Source organism: Mustela lutreola, chromosome 11, assembly GCF_030435805.1.
Source record: "Mustela lutreola isolate mMusLut2 chromosome 11, mMusLut2.pri, whole genome shotgun sequence".
Classification (NCBI taxonomy): Eukaryota; Metazoa; Chordata; class Mammalia; order Carnivora; family Mustelidae; genus Mustela; species Mustela lutreola.
In genome coordinates this window covers 1,997,927-2,014,023 of record NC_081300.1, presented here as the reverse complement: position 1 = coordinate 2,014,023, position 16,097 = coordinate 1,997,927, and the positions used below count along the sequence as shown (strand labels likewise).

Below are 16,097 nucleotides of genomic sequence, written 5' to 3'. Positions count from 1 at the left end.
TTACTTCTTTTTCTTATAATAATTTTGTGGGAGAATTAATTGGGATTTTTTCATTTGAGTATTTGATTATTTTTAAGTGAAACGAGTTTCTTTCTTCCTTTCTTACCTTTTTTTTGTTTTTTGTAGAACTGTAGCAGGAAATGTTTCGGTTGATGAATGACTTCACAGCTTTAGAGTCCCTTTTTGGTTGGGTTTGTGTATGAGTGTGTGTGAGTGTGTGTGTGTGTGTGTGTGTGTGTGTGTGTGTGTGTGTTTTATTTTGGTTTTGCCTTTTTTTATGTGGCTTCAAAATGCGGTATAAGATATGGACTCAATTTCTGAGAACATTTCCTCTGCGCTTTTCCTTCCTGCTATCTAGACCTTCCCTATTGTCTCTGATCTGCTCAGGAGAGATTTTACCTCAAGTTTTGTTCTAGAAGCTGTGTCTGGTGGGGGCTGGGCTGGGCTAGGCGATGGGGAAGAGGGGAGGATTTGGGGTCAGGGCCAAGCTGGTGGTGTCTGATAATTTAAGAGGGAGAGTGGGAATAGAATCTACTTTCATAATAATCTTAGTTATTTGTATTTTCCAATATGTTCAAGAGGACAGGCCTTGCTAGAGGAAGTATTTGAAATAAAGTCTTGAACATACTATAGGAGGTCTTACCAAAGGAAGTAACTATAAAAGCCTACATATGAAAACGTACTTAATTAGGAAAAGTTAACTCTCTTCACCCTACTGGTCAGTCCTCGTGAGCGATGGATTTTTCTCCCGACAGTGGGGACAGTCTGTCTGGTCCTGCTTCCTGGACAGCCTGCTGCCTCCACTCCATGACCTTGAAGTTCTCCCTGTCTACTGTTTTCTCTGTCCTTCTCCGGCCTTCTCTTCTTGCTCCATATCCATCTCTTCCCTCATCTGCTCCCCAGGGTGTGTGAGTGTGTGGGTGTGTACGTGTGTCTGCCTGCCACTCAGCCGTTGAGTTTCTTCACAATTCTGTTCTGGCGACTGTACCAGCTCTTCTGGATCCATCCATCTGTACCTGGGTCCTGGATCGACATCCCCCCAGAACGCTTCCTGTCTTCTCACCGTCTGCTGAGCGGACCAGACTCTCCTTGTACTTACAATCCAGATGGATTTTTGTCTTCAATCCCAATCACTTCTTCATTCTAGCATTCACCTGGAGTAGGACCTTTTCTTGTCCTTCCTGGAGGTAAAAATTATAATCCTTGGTAGAGAAAAACATGAACAAAATTGGTTGTGACAAAAGGTGGAGTGGAAAGATTGGTGAATTGTGGAGGACATGCAATGCTTGCTGCTAATGCCCAGATCAGAGCCATGTCCCCGCCGAACTGTGTCCTCGGACAAAAGAATGGAGACACTTTCATCAAAATCCAAACAGAGACTGTATCATGACTAACATCAGATGCTCTTTCAAACATTGCTCTAGCATTTCATCCTTGTAGGTCTTGCTACATAAACACCTGTATTTTGTTGTTTCAAAGGTGAAACCGTCTTTGGTCACCGAGTCTTATCTTTACTTTGCCACAGTAGACACTTCGGTCGGAAGGGGACGTGAAAGTTCTGTTGAAGGTGCAGTAGGCATGTCCCATGTGGATTGCACCACGGAGGTGATGTGTGTGAGTTCATTCCATTGGCAAGGTAGAGCTCCACAACCCTTGCTGCAGCTACAAAACCCTCACGGCATGGAGGAATTCTGTTTTCATAAACCTTTCACAGTCAGTCTGTCCTGAATTAATGGGAGGCTACGTGTAATCCACCCTTCAGGTTGAGCATTGGATGAGGAGATGCTGATGCAGACCCCACTGAGATGCAACGTGACACCAAGAACTGGTGACTTCCGAGACACATCTATCCCCAAGTAGCTGAGTGAAGGGACTGCAGGCCTGTCATGCCTGACCATGACCGTGCAGGAATAGCTCAACACTCACAGCATGATATTAATAGAGAATAAAGTGTTCTGGCGTCCAACCCAATCACTTCTCAGATCAAACTGTCTCTAATACGTGCCCTTCTGCTGAGTTTCCACTGTAATTGTAACTGGCATTTTTACGCACTTTATTCCTTGGCTTCACATCTTTTTTTTTTTTTTTAAATATTTAATTTATTTATTTGTCAGAGAGACAGCCCACAGGCAGGGGGAGCAGCAGGCAGAGGGGGAGGCAGGCCCACTGCTGAGCAAGGAGCCTGATGCTGGACTCGACCCAGGACTCTGAGATCACAACCTGAGCCCAAGGCAGAGGCTAAACAGACTGAGCACCCCCACCCCCGTGCCCCTTGGCTTCACATGATATGTGATGGCTTAAAAGGTGAGGAATGGAGTGGGTCTATCAACATCACTTACAGCTTTAAGTATTTATCTGTATTTCAGACTTTGTCAAAAGTGCCCAGGAACCCTCAACATCCACAAATAAAATGGAGACATCCGGACCCTCCCACCTTCCTCTTCCCGTGTGCTGCCGCCCTGGCTCCGTTGTAACCCTGTCATTTGTGTTCTTTTAAAAAACTATCAGTACATTAACCCGTTAATTTTTTTTTTTTTTTTTTTTTTTTTTTTGCCATTTTGTGCTTGGCTATAAATTCTAAAATAGAAAATTGATACTGGCGTAAACACTCATGAACATGCAGAAGCTTTCCACTATTGAACCACTTAATGTCATGAGAATCTTGCCGAAAATGTGTAATGAAACATCAGCAAACTGGTGTCGTTCTGGCCGGTCTCTGCGCGTAGGCCAAGTGGATCCTTTCCCGTTTCCCTTTGTCTCTGTCCTCATCTGCCTAGCCTTCCGTCAGCTGCCCCAGACTATAACATTCTACGGTATTTTATTCATCTATCGGCCATACATTTCTTTTAAAAATGTTGGGCATTTTCCTATCATTTTCCAGTTACTTTTCTATATAATTGAGAAAATAAATGTGAATAAGATCATTTTTTAAAAAATACCTTTTTATTGTTTGAAAGGTTTAGTTTGGAATAATCAGTCATCGATGGTCCGGCGGGGAGAACGTGTTGTGTGTTTTGTTTGTTTTCATTTTTGTTTTTTTGGATTGATTGTTTCTGATGCATTTTCTGTTTAAGATCTCTGTGTCCTGGGTCTCATGTCTACTCACTTGGGTTTTTGGAGAGGTCTTGAGCATGCATTACACTTTTTTTTCCCCAAATGGAAAAGGCAAATGATCTAGAATCACACATGTCTGAAATTATTTGTGCTGTCTAATCTGTTAGCTGGGCCCAAAACTGTAGTTTCCAAATCCTTTTTTCCTATAATCTCAAAGAAAAGAAGCCCCCCCTCATTTTTAAATGCCTATAGCACAGGGTATTCCCCCCCCTATATTTGTTTCTTTACAGAAACAAACAAAACTGTTCATAAAAGCGTGCCCTGAGAACCAGTGCTCAGGGAGTGAGGGGCTCCTGCCCAGAGGAGGAGCCTCCAAGGACACTCCCAGGGCAGAGCCACTTTCCTTACTTCTTGACCTCTTGGTGAATCCACCCCTGCTTCTCTAACAATGAACGTGCATCGCCGTGTCCAAACTATTTGAGCTACTTTAAGGAAAAATTATTTTACTTTAAGGAAAAATTATTTTTAAAAAATAATTAAAAAAATCATTTTTAAACCCTTTTCTCTATAGGCTTTCTATGTTATATGTTATTTACTTTAGTTAAATCAGTGTTTTACAGAAGTAAACCCAGTTATTTGTTTTGTCCTTTCCAGAGACGAGATGGGAGAGGGATGTGACCAACAACCGTGAGAGTCTCACGCACCTTCCATCACAACATGATTTTAACTGATTTACTAAGTTCAAAGGCTGATAAATTCTGTATTTCTATGGTTTCTGATTTTGTACCAATTATGCACATTTAGATACATTTAGATACAAATAGCTGTGTCCCCTTTTCAGCGAGTGAGCCTTGAAAGAATAAATGACAGCCCTCCACACACACCGGGCTCACTCCGGCGTCCTTGCCCGGACCGTGGGGCCTTCTCTCCAGATCAGCACACGCCGGTAGGAGCCAGATTCAGTGAGCTGAACGTTAAGTTGGGTCTTGAGAGGAGGCCTCATCTGAAAGGCAAACGGACAGATAATTCAAATAAATGATTAATTAGTATATTGGGGGTTGATGACAGTGTTTGGGAAGAAGTTGCAGACTGCAAATTGTTACTTTCAAACACAGTTTCCTAAATACTTATTTGCTTTTAGATACACTTTTAAAGAAGTAATTTCTGTATTTAAAATTTACTCCTTTCCTTTAAAAAAAAGTTAATGCAGCTTTTAAGATACTCATTTTTTTATTTTTAGTTTTTTTTTAAATTTTATTTTATTTCTTCAGTGTTTAAAGTTTCATTGTCTATACACCACAGACCAGTGGAACAGAGTAGAGTGCCAGATATGACCCTCAACTCTACAGACAAATAGTCTTTGACAAAGCAGTAAGAGATATCTGCTGGAAAAAAGACAGTCTCTTAGTTTATTTTTTATTTTTTTAAAAGATTTTATTTATCTATTTGACAGACAGAGATCACAAGTAGACAGAGAGGAAGGCAGAGGGAGAGAGAGGAGGAAGCAGGCTCCCTGCTGAGTAGAGAGCCTGATGCGGGGCTTGATCCCAGGACCCTGAGACCATGACCTGAGCCGAAGGCTTTAATTCACTGAGCCACCCTGACGCCCCAAGACAGTCTCTTTAATAAATGGTGTTGGGAAAACTGGACAGCTATGTGAAACTTACACCATACAGAAAGATAAAGTCGAAATGAATAAAAGACCTCAACATGAGCAGGAATCCATCAGAATCCTAGAGGAGAACATAGGCAGTAACCTCTTCAATATCAGCCACAGCAACTTCTTTCAAGATATGTCTCCAAAGGCAAAGGAAACAAAAGTAAAAGTGAACTTTTGGGATTTTATGAAGATAAAAGCTTCTGCACAGCAAAGGATACAGTCAACAAAACAAAGAGGCAACCCACGGAATGGGAGAAGATATTCACAAATGATACTACAGACTAAGCCTGATATCCAGGATCTATAAAGGTCTCCTCAAACTCAACACACGCAAAACAGATAATCACATTAAAAAATGGGCAGAAGACGTGAACAGACACTTCTCCAAAGAAGACATAAAAGGGCTAACAGACACAAGAAAAAGTATTCATCATCACTAACCATTACGGAGATTCAAATCAAAACCACATTGAGATACCACCCGACACCTGTTAGAATGGCCACAATTACTCCTCTGTTAAAGAGAAGTTTGAAATTAGAATCCACTTGATTTTTTATATGATGCTATATGCAATCACCTTGATCTGTGAGGCTAGTACACATTTTAACTGAATTGTGTACAGTTTCACAGTATCCCCACGTTCTGGGTGCCATTAGGGCCCATGTTGTAGATGAACACACTGAAGCAAAGACTGGTCAGGTGATTCCAGGGTCCCAGCAGCCAAAATGCAAGAGTGACTTCAGACCCTGTCCCTCGACTACTCTAGATCACACCCTCATTCCCCCTTCACAGGAGAGTGCTGTTCAGGGTCTTTCCAAATCACACAGTGAGCTTACTCAATTTCTAATGTTACAGAACCTGAACTGGATGCTGGTGGAAGAACCCAGCGGCCGCCAGAGACCTTGGAGGATGGGAGGTTTACTTCACGCTCGTGGGCCCAGAGAGTGATCTCCCAAGGTCTGAGCCCCGAGCACCGACAAAGGGGGAGTTTATACACTTCTACTTCCATACGTGTGCCACTCTTGTGGCTGCGGCTGGCAGGGCTGGGGGACGGGGTGGAACCAGGAATGGCCCTGGGGCCCGGACTTGGATTCCCCTGCTGCGTTGGTTGTCCACCTTAGAACACAGATTTCTCTTATCACTCTCCCTCATCCCCACATTACCATGAATATGAACATGCCCTTTTCATAGAAACATGGCAGCTCTGAGAACCCTCCATAAGAATACAAACACGTAACCTCTTAGTACCTTTACGTGTATCCTGATTTCTTTCTAGTCTCTCCTTTATTTTCTCGTGTGTTATCTACACTAACTCCGTGTTGCTGGAATCTGCGTATATTTTCCACCTGCTGACGGAAGTGCGTCTGACTCCGGAGGGGCCTGGTTCAGGCAGCTGGAACTGCCGGAGCCTTCCGGTGGGCCAGTCACCCATAAAAGCCTTCGCCATCGCACATGAAGACGTGGACTTCCCGTCCATTTACATGATTACTTGCAGAATAAGGTGTGGTTTCTACTGAACGTATTCTTTATGAGGCGGGTCTTTCACTGGTTGTTGAAGAAAATAAAAGACCCCACCCCCACCAGGGCAGGGAGAAAAGTCTCCTCCCTCTCCCCACTCACTGTCAGAGGACACCTCCTCTGTGTCAGCCACACGTCGCCCTCATGAACGTGTGACGGACTCACAGAGCTTTCACACACCTCACTGTACTCTGATTGTGCATCTGGCTGGCCTGGGTCCCCTTCCGTGAAGTTTTATGGTGTCACTGAGGGTGTCAAAGTGCAGAGGATGTCTTACAAGAATCCTCAGGGCCCTAGAGCGAGCTACGGCTTGGAGCCAGTGCTTCTGGGACCCCGAGTCCCCCTCTCACTTGACTACAGGCGTCCTCACACGGAGAAGGCAAATCCTCTCCACGTTCACTCCAGGTGCGTCCCTTGTGGGCAGACTCAAGTCATTTTGCAAAGGCACCACAAGGCTTCAGAATTATTTAAAATTTAGATTCAAGATAACATATCCAGAAGTTCCCCAGTGCTGAACTTGTTTCCCATATTTTATGTTTGCAGACCTCCGGGGGTCTTCTATCTGTCCTGGGAGTTATGAAGCCCCACCCATGAAGGGGGGTTCTCACCACTGCCGAGAAGAGAGCCAGGGCTGAGTGTGTTTAGCTGTGTCTGGTTTCCCTGGCAACAGACATCTATAGCTTTCTCGAGTGACCTCCATGATTAAGCCGCCCATCATCCAAAGGAAGAGTGGACACATACAACCATTAAATCATTAGTTCTGTTTCAGCCACTAGCAGCTGAGTGTTTGCTTCCCACTCTGCTGTGAGACAGAGGAAGCCAAGTTCCTGCATCAGAGACAGTGACAGCAAGAAGCCATCCTTAGTGGCCACCGTGAGGATGGACTTCATGGGATGTCCCTCTATCTCTCATTTTAAAGATTGGCCAAATAATGCCCTTAGTAGGAAAAAATCTGAGTAATCTGAAAACAATGGCTTTCTTCCTCTTTGTGAAGAAATTAAGCACTTGTGAGCTCAGAATGGCCACAGGAACATCCCACATTCTTTTAATGGAGGATTTTTGCAGAAAGAACTTTCTGCACCATGAACCAGGCTGAGTCACTGTAACCCCTGAAGTTGGTGCATCTTTCGAATTTTCTAAAAGGGGAATAATGTTGGTTGCCTTAAACCTCTGGACTCTAGTTATTTTCCATCACAAAAGATGAAAGTAGGAATAATTATATTAGAGGCAATTTTCTCAAACATCAACCCTTGAAAGTGGTAGGCGATCCACCATCATAATTAAAAGTATTTATCAAGTGTTTAAATGTGCGTTCTACCACTCGCCATGGTCCAGATGGATGTGACTGAAATGGGATTCCCATCTTTGGACGCCACAGAACTTACCTCCCATGGAGATCAGAAGGAGACTTCATCGATACAGAATCTATTGTTCCCACCACATTTGTCACAAGCTTCTCAATCAACCCACAGCTTTGTACTTGACCCTACACTGAGCCAAGCAAGATTCCCAATACTGCAGGGTTAGGAAAAAAAATGTATTGAGATCTCTGCTCTCGAGAAGCATGTAGTAGACCCTTCCAGAAGGATTTTGGGAGGGAAGGCCATGTGGAAAGCATAGCTGGGGGCAGGGCTGAAAGAAATCATGAGAACTTGACATGGTGGCTGGTTCTAAGACTCCCACTCACTGGGCTATTTTCTCGTCCAGTGGATTCTCACTGTTCACCACTGGCTTTTAAGCACTTTTTGATCTATGCCTTCAAGACTGCTTTTGATTTGATAAGCTTATGAACAGCTCAATTTTAAAATAGGTTGAATTTATCGAGACAGTGCAAGAGGATAATCGAAAGCCATGTCCAAACTCAGGGGGTAAAGATCCCAGGGTTTTGGAACAGTTTAGGAACAGACAAAATAGTGAGCGTACTGTTTAAGGAACTGAGCAGGGTCGAGGAGGCAGGTCATGGTGGAGGGTAGCTAGGATCAGAGCAGCTCTAGTAGCTGAGCGCAGGGAAACTACCCCAATTGCAGAAAGCAAAGGGCCCCGTCCACCCCACAGCGTGAAGCATAAGGATAAGACGTAGGGAAGGGAAGTGAGTCGGTGCCACATCTGGGAGGCCATTCCATGACTGACCTGCTTGTTGCAACTCAAACTGGGAAACGGCAGAAAGAGTGAGGGCGGACAACGTCACGGTGGGTTTAAGTTCAAATCTGGCGCTCGGGAGGTGCGGGACTGATGCCTGAGGACGTAGGGAGGCGGATGGAGAGGCCCCATTAACCTGCTCACAAAGAAACCTGCCTTCAAAAAATAATGATGAGGGGTGTCGGGGCGTCTGGGTGGCTCAGTGGGTTAAGCCTTTGCCTTCGGCTCAGGTCCTGATCTCAGGGTGAAGAGAAGGATTTTATTTATTTATTTGACAGAGAACACAAGTAGGCAGAGAGGCAGTCAGAGAGACAGAGAGAGAGAGAGAAGCAGGTTCCCCACTGAGCAGAGAGCCCGATGTGGGGCTCGATCCCAGGACCCTGGGATCATGACCTGGGCTGAAGGCAGAGGCTTAACCCACTGAGCCACCCAGGCGCCCCCCCCCCCCTTTTTTTTTTTGAAGGTTCTTTTCTTTTTATTTTTGCAGTATCATTCCATACAAAAGCAATAGAAACATAACAGTCTTCACAAGAAGTTTACAATTGAATATTTGAACAGAAAATCTGTACACATCATTCACAGCGATTTTACATGGTGAATTAACGGACGGTAAAAATAGGTTCTTTCTAAACCCCGCCGCTGCCTTAACTCTTGGAGTATGACAGGTAGAAGGCCTACCTACTGCTATTTACAAGTACCTCGGTGCCAGAAAATGCTTCAGGGGGGATCTGAACTGTGTTCATATCACACTTGCTCTGTAAGTCAGGACACCAAACGCTATGAAATTAGGTGATAATCTGGAGCAATGATTCTCCAACGTTTTGGTCTGACGCTTGCCCTTCACTCTTAAAAACCACGGAGGACCTCAGGGTAATTTTGTTTGTGTGACTTAGATCAAAGGTGACGATGGCCCTCTATGCAAATATTGTACCCCAAAGAGAAGAGATTCAGTAAGATAGGTTTTTGCTCCAAAACAAAAGTGCAAGTTTATATTAAGTAAAAGGAAACGTAGATCCAACTGCCAGAAGACCTGAGAGAAAAAGAAATGCATTCCCCGAAAATAAAAATTCTGCCTCAAGCCTCCTTTTTTCCTTATTTCGTAAGTGTTGAGGCATTTTCGCATTTAAGTAGGCATTTGAAGCGCACTTTGGAGAATGGGAAGTGAGGATGTGCACACCAAGGCTGGACTGACCTTCGCACAGACGCCGTGTTGGACAGTTCTCGCCGGAAGCACTGACCCAGGAAAGGCCACTTCCTGCACGGCCTCTGGGGCCCACTGCTCACTCCTCTCACTGCGTTACTGTGGAAGCTGCCCGCATGTCAGAGCTTCCCCTCAGGATCCAATTCTCTCCCATTTACCGAGGCAACGCGACTTCCTCCACCCAACTGGCCATGCCGTAAAAATAGACCGTATGTGACTCATTTATCACCAAGGAAGTAAAGTCCGGTTGCCAGGCATGGCTTTGTTGCCATGGGGGCCACATGGAGAGGCTGCTCAGTTATTAAGTTACTTGCAGCCCCAATTAACACGGCGCAGCCAGGCCTGACGTTCCTGGAAACACAGCTTTGCTTTGATGAGGATCTCCGGTGTTCACTGCTGTGATTACTTTCTTCCACTTTTCAATTTGAGTTCGGGGGCACCTGGCTGGCTCAGTTGGTGGAAAGTGACTCTTGATCTGGGGGTAGTGAGCTCAAGCCCCGTGTTGGGTGCAGAGATTATCTAAAAAAATAAAATCTTGGGGCACCTGGGTGGCTCATTTGGTTAAGCTCCTAACTCTTGGTTTCAGCTTAGGTCATGATCTCAGGGTCCTGGGATCCAGCCCCTGATCATGCTCAGTGTGGGGTCTGCTAGAGATATCTTTCTGCCGTTCCTTCTTCACACTCCCACATAAACACATGTGCTCTCTCTCTGTCCCAAAATAAAAATAAAAATAAAAATAATAAAATAAAAATCTTAAAAAGCCAACAAACTATAGTTTGACCAAACTGCTAAGCTATTTCCCTATATCATGGTGCCCCCAATCCCTGGAAGTGGTGTGGGAAACAAAGACAGAAGGAAATGCAGATCAAATTAATTGTGCTTATGACCTTCAGCCCACGGACAAATACTTGAGGCCGCCAGAATGTAATGTTCTCTTGGAAACTCCCAACTGTCTTAACATTAATGTCTTGCTAGAGGGAAAAACAACCCTAGCCTGACAATAGCCAGGCCTCCAGCATCCTTTTGATGAAGTTTTAGAATATATAAGTGAGGTCTGGAGCCGACGACCAAGGGAGGATTCTTAAGATATCTCTGGTGCAAAAAAAAAAAAAAAATAGATTTTATTAAAGCACGGGGGCAGGACCCGTAGGCAGAAAGGGCCGCCAGCCTGGGGCTGTGAGGAGTGGTCTGTCACACACCTGCAAGTTGGGAGGGGCTTAGGGAGGGTGGACGTCTCTAAGGAATTTTGGAAGCAAGGTTCCCAGGACCTTGAGGGGCTAGTTGTTGTTGGGAAAAAGTCATTTATTACCGTCTAATAAAACCTTAGTCATGAGACCTTTCAGATGTATATCAGTGGGCCATAAGCTTGGGGATGACTGCCAGTGTGTATCTGGGGGTTGAGAGATACAGGAAGTTTCCAAAGGCATTTTTGTATGTTAGAGTAGACTTACAGGATCCTTGTTGGGGGTGGGGGGCAGTCAGGCTAGGATTGCCTTTTGCCCTTAGCAAAATATTAAGGTGGAGGCAGTTGAGTCCCTAGAGAAAAGTCACTCTGCCTGTTTCAAGGACTTGACATCAGTGGGCTCTAGGTAGTAAGGAAATTTAATAATTTTTCTTCTGCCTCTGTTTCCTACATCACATGTAATAAATAATAGCTTATTCTCAAGGAACTTCTGTAATCATGCCTCCTTTCCCACAAATCTGAAATGGCGCCTGCAACGCACGCTGGAAAGCGCCATGTTCTACAGGATGCGAGATGTCTCTCTGTGTTGGCGCCATTCTGTTGGTTCACCGTTGGTTCTTAAACCTGCAGAACTAAGAAGGTTGGAGCTTTGAAATCATTTCATGCTGGCAAAGCGGACCTTTCTTCCCAGGAATCTTGTTTCTAAAGCCTGTTGTGACCATTGTTATTCAGACCATTGTTGTTCAAATGTTGTGTAGAAGGATTTTTTGGATGCATTTCTTAAGGCTCTTCAGTGGAATTGGAATTTGTTCCTAATCTCACTGAGAAGAGTCCATGCATGTGCGTCAGGTGTGCCCTTGAGGGACCCTGTTCTTCCTGCAGCTTCACAACATGTTTGCTCCTTTTATTCCTGGGTTGGATTAAAGAAAAATCAAACCAATTGAACTTAGTTAATCCTCATTCTGAGATGGTTTAAAATGTTTTCTTGCTGTTTCTTTGTTTATAAATATAAATTATGTGCTCTTTTCTATTTTTCTCTAGCTTTAGAAAAAGTAGAAAATCACTAAAATGCCTTAATGATATTCAAAATCACATTTAATTTTATTGAATCAGTTCAATTTTATTTATTTCAATCTATACTTTTCTGCTCAACATGAAGAAAAAAGAAACATTTTATTAATAGCATTTCCTAGATAAGAAACTACACAAAATTTTTCTTCCTCTTAAACTAACTCATTTCAGTTCCTGGTTTGGTGGACTCATTTGGGAATTTTAGGAGTTTTCAAAAAAATTATTGATGTCATCTGTGTGTGAAATGTCACAAACATTTGATTTGTCTTGAGTTTGTTTTAGTTATATTTCATAGTAATGCTTTTTTAAAAATACAATGTTTTATAAAAAATAAAAATAATAAAATATTTTATTAAATATTTTGGATAACAAGATTACCAAAAGATTATTGTGAGTGCATTTAATATATATATATATATATATATATATATATATATATATGATATAATTTAACTTCGCTAAATTCACTGTATATATATATGTCTTCTGGTCTCATATTAACGGGGTTTTAGAATATAGGTGAGATTCTGTAGGGTGAGGTCCAGGGCAGATGACCAAGAAAGAATTCTTGAGAAGTCTGTGATGCAAAATGGCGATTAGAGCAAGGGGACAGGACCTTTGGGGAGAAAGAGCTGCTGCCCCAGGTTGTGATTAGTGTTTGTTTATATAGTTGGGAGTTGGGGGGGTTAAGGAAAATTGGGGGTTTTCAAAAGATTTTCATATGTTAAAGAAGACTCCCAGGATACCCAAGACCTTGCCATTGGTTGTTTTTCCCTCTGGCAAGGCATAACATTGAGATAGTTGGGAGCTTCCTAGAGGAACATTACACTCTGCCCACTTCAAGTATCTGTCAGTGGCTGCAGATTATAAGGACATTTATAAATAGTGCTGGGGAAATTGGACAGCTATGTGTAGAAGAATGAAACTCGACCATTCTCTTACACCATACACAAAGATAAACTCGAAATGGATAAAAGACCTCAATGTGAGGCAGGAATTCATCAGAATCCTAGAGGAGAACATAGGCAGTAATCTTTTCGACATTGGCCACAGCAGCTTCTTTCAAGATATGTCTCCAAAGGCAAAGGAAACAAAAGCAAAAATGAACTTTTGGAACTTCATCAAGATCAAAAGCTTCTACACAGCATAGGAAGCAGTCAATAAAACAAAGAGGCAACCAATGAAATGGGAGAAGATATTTGCAAATGACAGTACAAAGGGGTGATATCCAAGATCTATAAAGAACCCCTTAAACTCAACATACACAAAACAGATAATCATGCCAAAAAAAATGGACAGAAGACATGAACAGACACTTTTCCAAAGAAGACATACAAATGGCTAACAGACACATGAAAAAATGTTCATCATCACTAGCCATCAGGGAGATTCAAATCAAAACCACATTGAGATACCACCTTACACCAGTTAGAATGGCCAAAATCAACAAGACAAGAAACAACAAGTGTTGGAGAGGATGTGGAAAAAGGGGAACCGCCTTCCACTGTTGGTGGGAATGCAAGTTGGTGCAACCACTTTAGAAAACAGTGTGGAGATTCCTTAAGAAATTAATAATAGGGCTTCCCTATAAGGAAATTTAATTGTATCTATATTCCCTTCTGGAAACCAGGTTACTGATGGGAAGGCTTTGTTCCTGTAGATTGCTAAGACATTTGTAAACTGAGAGAGACTCAAATCTTGCAGGGTTGGGATCTCCATAAGTTAACCATTTGTTTTCCCTTCCCTTAGCTTTGGGGCACCCAGAAGTCCTGGGGAATGTCACATAGGTCCCATCTGCAGGGGTGGGGAGTGGGGGTGGGGTCAGCTTCTGTGTTGTCCTCAGCTTGCCTTCTGCTCCCTCATCAATATAATACTTTTTTTTTTTTCAAGTTTACCTGCACTAAGGTCAGTTTGCATTAGGCAGAGTCAAATCACACGTGGTTAGTGGTGTTCCCTCATATGGCTTCTAAATAGAATGTTAAATGAAAGAAAATTTATAAAGTTAAGCATGTAAATTTATAAAGTTAAGCATGTACATGTAAGCATGTACATTACAAACACTGAAAACCAAGCTTGTCTTGTACATCTGATGTTGGGTGCCTCGAAGGCAACCAGCCCATGCAGGTTCCTGTGACCTTGCTGACATGTTCTCCACACATAAGACGATTACTTCCAAAACTACAAACAAAGCCCACTCATCCATGCATGCTTTTTTTTGCCCAATGATAGAATTCGGAGATTTTCCATAATGATAAGGGAGAAGAAGGCCAGCTGAGGACAAAGCCCAGACTGGCGCCCTGCACACCCCACTGCTCGGTGGGGTCCATGGGATGTTCCCCAGGTGCTCCCGCCTGCCCTAGACTTCAGGGAAGGAAATGCAATGGTTCACTGACAGATCACAGCTCTGCAGGACGTGGGTCTCCACTGGTTTACCAATGTTTTGGTGATTCACATGGAAAAAGCATTCTTATCAACAGCCTACCTTCCAGAAGCTCATAACTCAATTTCCTGGAGCCCTAACATCACCCTCCCCTCCGTAGTGATGAAGGAAACAGAGGCAGAAGGGAAAGTAAACAAAGTTAATTTGTTTCTGACCTGCAGGCTCCTGACAAGGACTTGTAATAGGAAGAGTAGAACTCTCCTCCAGGAAACTCCCAGCTGTCTTCGTGTTGATGCTCTGCTAGAGGGAAAACAGTCCTAGCTTGAAAATAGCCAGGCCTCCAGCATCCTGTGAGTCTTCTTCAGAATGTGAAAGTTCTTTTGAACAACCTCCCTTTTTCCTTAAGTCCCCAGCTCTGGAGGGTATAATCAGCCAGCCTTCACAACGGCAGGTGGCTGCCCTTTCTGCTCAAGGGCCCTGTCCCTGTGTTTTAGTAAAATCACCTTTTTTTGCACCAACAATGTCTCAAGAATTCTTTCTTGGTGGTGGGCTCCCGACCTCACCCACATTCCAAAACTACATGAACGAGAGGCAGAGGAGAAGACATTCAGAGACAGAAGCCACAGAGGGGACCACCAACTCTGACTCAGTGGGGTCCTGTCTCCCATGGGGGCTGGGTGGGCAGTGTTGGTTGGTCAGAAAGAGGACAGGTGTGGGGCTGGATTGTGGTGTCTCTCCTTTGTGGCCCACATGACCTGCACGGACAGCCCACAGCATGTCAGCTGGAGTCCAAGTGTAAACCCGATGCAAATTTATTTGGAAACTTGCTGAAATTGGCTTTGAACACAATGGAAAGGTCAAGTGAACCTTGACATCTCTTTGTTTTCTCCACCCATTAAGAATACATTAATTATAGTTGTGGTATTCCAAAGACAGTGCCCATGGCATGCACATAAGAAATTAAAAACTTTCATTTAGATTTAATGCTTACCACAAATCCTGTGTTTTTTTGCTGTTATTTATTTATTTATTTCATTAAATTGATTTATTTATTTTCAGAAAAACAGTATTCATTATTTTTTTCACCACACCCAGTGCTCCATGCAATCTGTGCCCTCTATAATAGCCACCACCTGGTACCCCAACCTCCCACCCCCCCGCCACTTCAAACCTCTCAGATTGTTTTTCAGAGTCCATAGCACACAAAACAGGAAAACATATCAAAAAATGGGCAGAAGATATGAACAGACACTTCTCCAATCAAGACATACAAATGGCCATCAGACACATGAAAAAATGTTCATCATCACTAGCCCTCAGGGAGACTCAAATTAAAACCACATTGAGAAACCACCTTACACCAGTTAGAATGGCCAAAATTAACAAAACAGGAAACAACATGTGTTGGAGAGGATGTGGAGAAAGGGGAACCCTCTTACACTGTTGGTGGGAATGCAAGTTGGTGCAGCGTCTTTGGAGAACTGTGTGGAGATTCCTCAAGAAATTAAAAATCGAACTTCCCTATGATCCTGCCATTGCACTCCTGAGTATTTACCCCAAAGATACAGATGGCGTGAAAAGAAGGGCCATCTGTACCCCAATGTTTATAGCAACAAATCCTGTTTTTTATTTCAATATTTTAATTTCAAATTTAAGTTTGGATTAATTGCATCCTGGATAGAAACCTCTTGGTTTCGAATCCCAGAACAGAGTTTCTCGAAGTTTCTAGTCTGGATTGCCCATTACCATGGATTCTCACGGCCCTGCCCTTGGTCAACTTTGGCCAACTCTCTGGGGGGTGAGACCTGGAATCTAAAAGCTTAACAGCCTTTCAGTTGATTCTTATGCAAACCACAGTTTGAGGGGACCTGACCTTCAGTCTGTCCTCTA

The 16,097-nt window shown here is 43.3% G+C and overlaps 1 long non-coding RNA gene across 1 annotated transcript; it reads right to left on the bottom strand.

Moving 5' to 3' along the window:
• Positions 1-2,923: 2,923 nt before the first annotated feature.
• Positions 2,924-9,775, bottom strand: LOC131811674 (uncharacterized). Its single transcript, XR_009346069.1, has 2 exons — positions 9,565-9,775; positions 2,924-4,057 (listed from the first exon to the last, which is right to left on the bottom strand). It is a non-coding gene; the product is annotated as an uncharacterized LOC131811674 (long non-coding RNA).
• Positions 9,776-16,097: the final 6,322 nt, after the last annotated feature.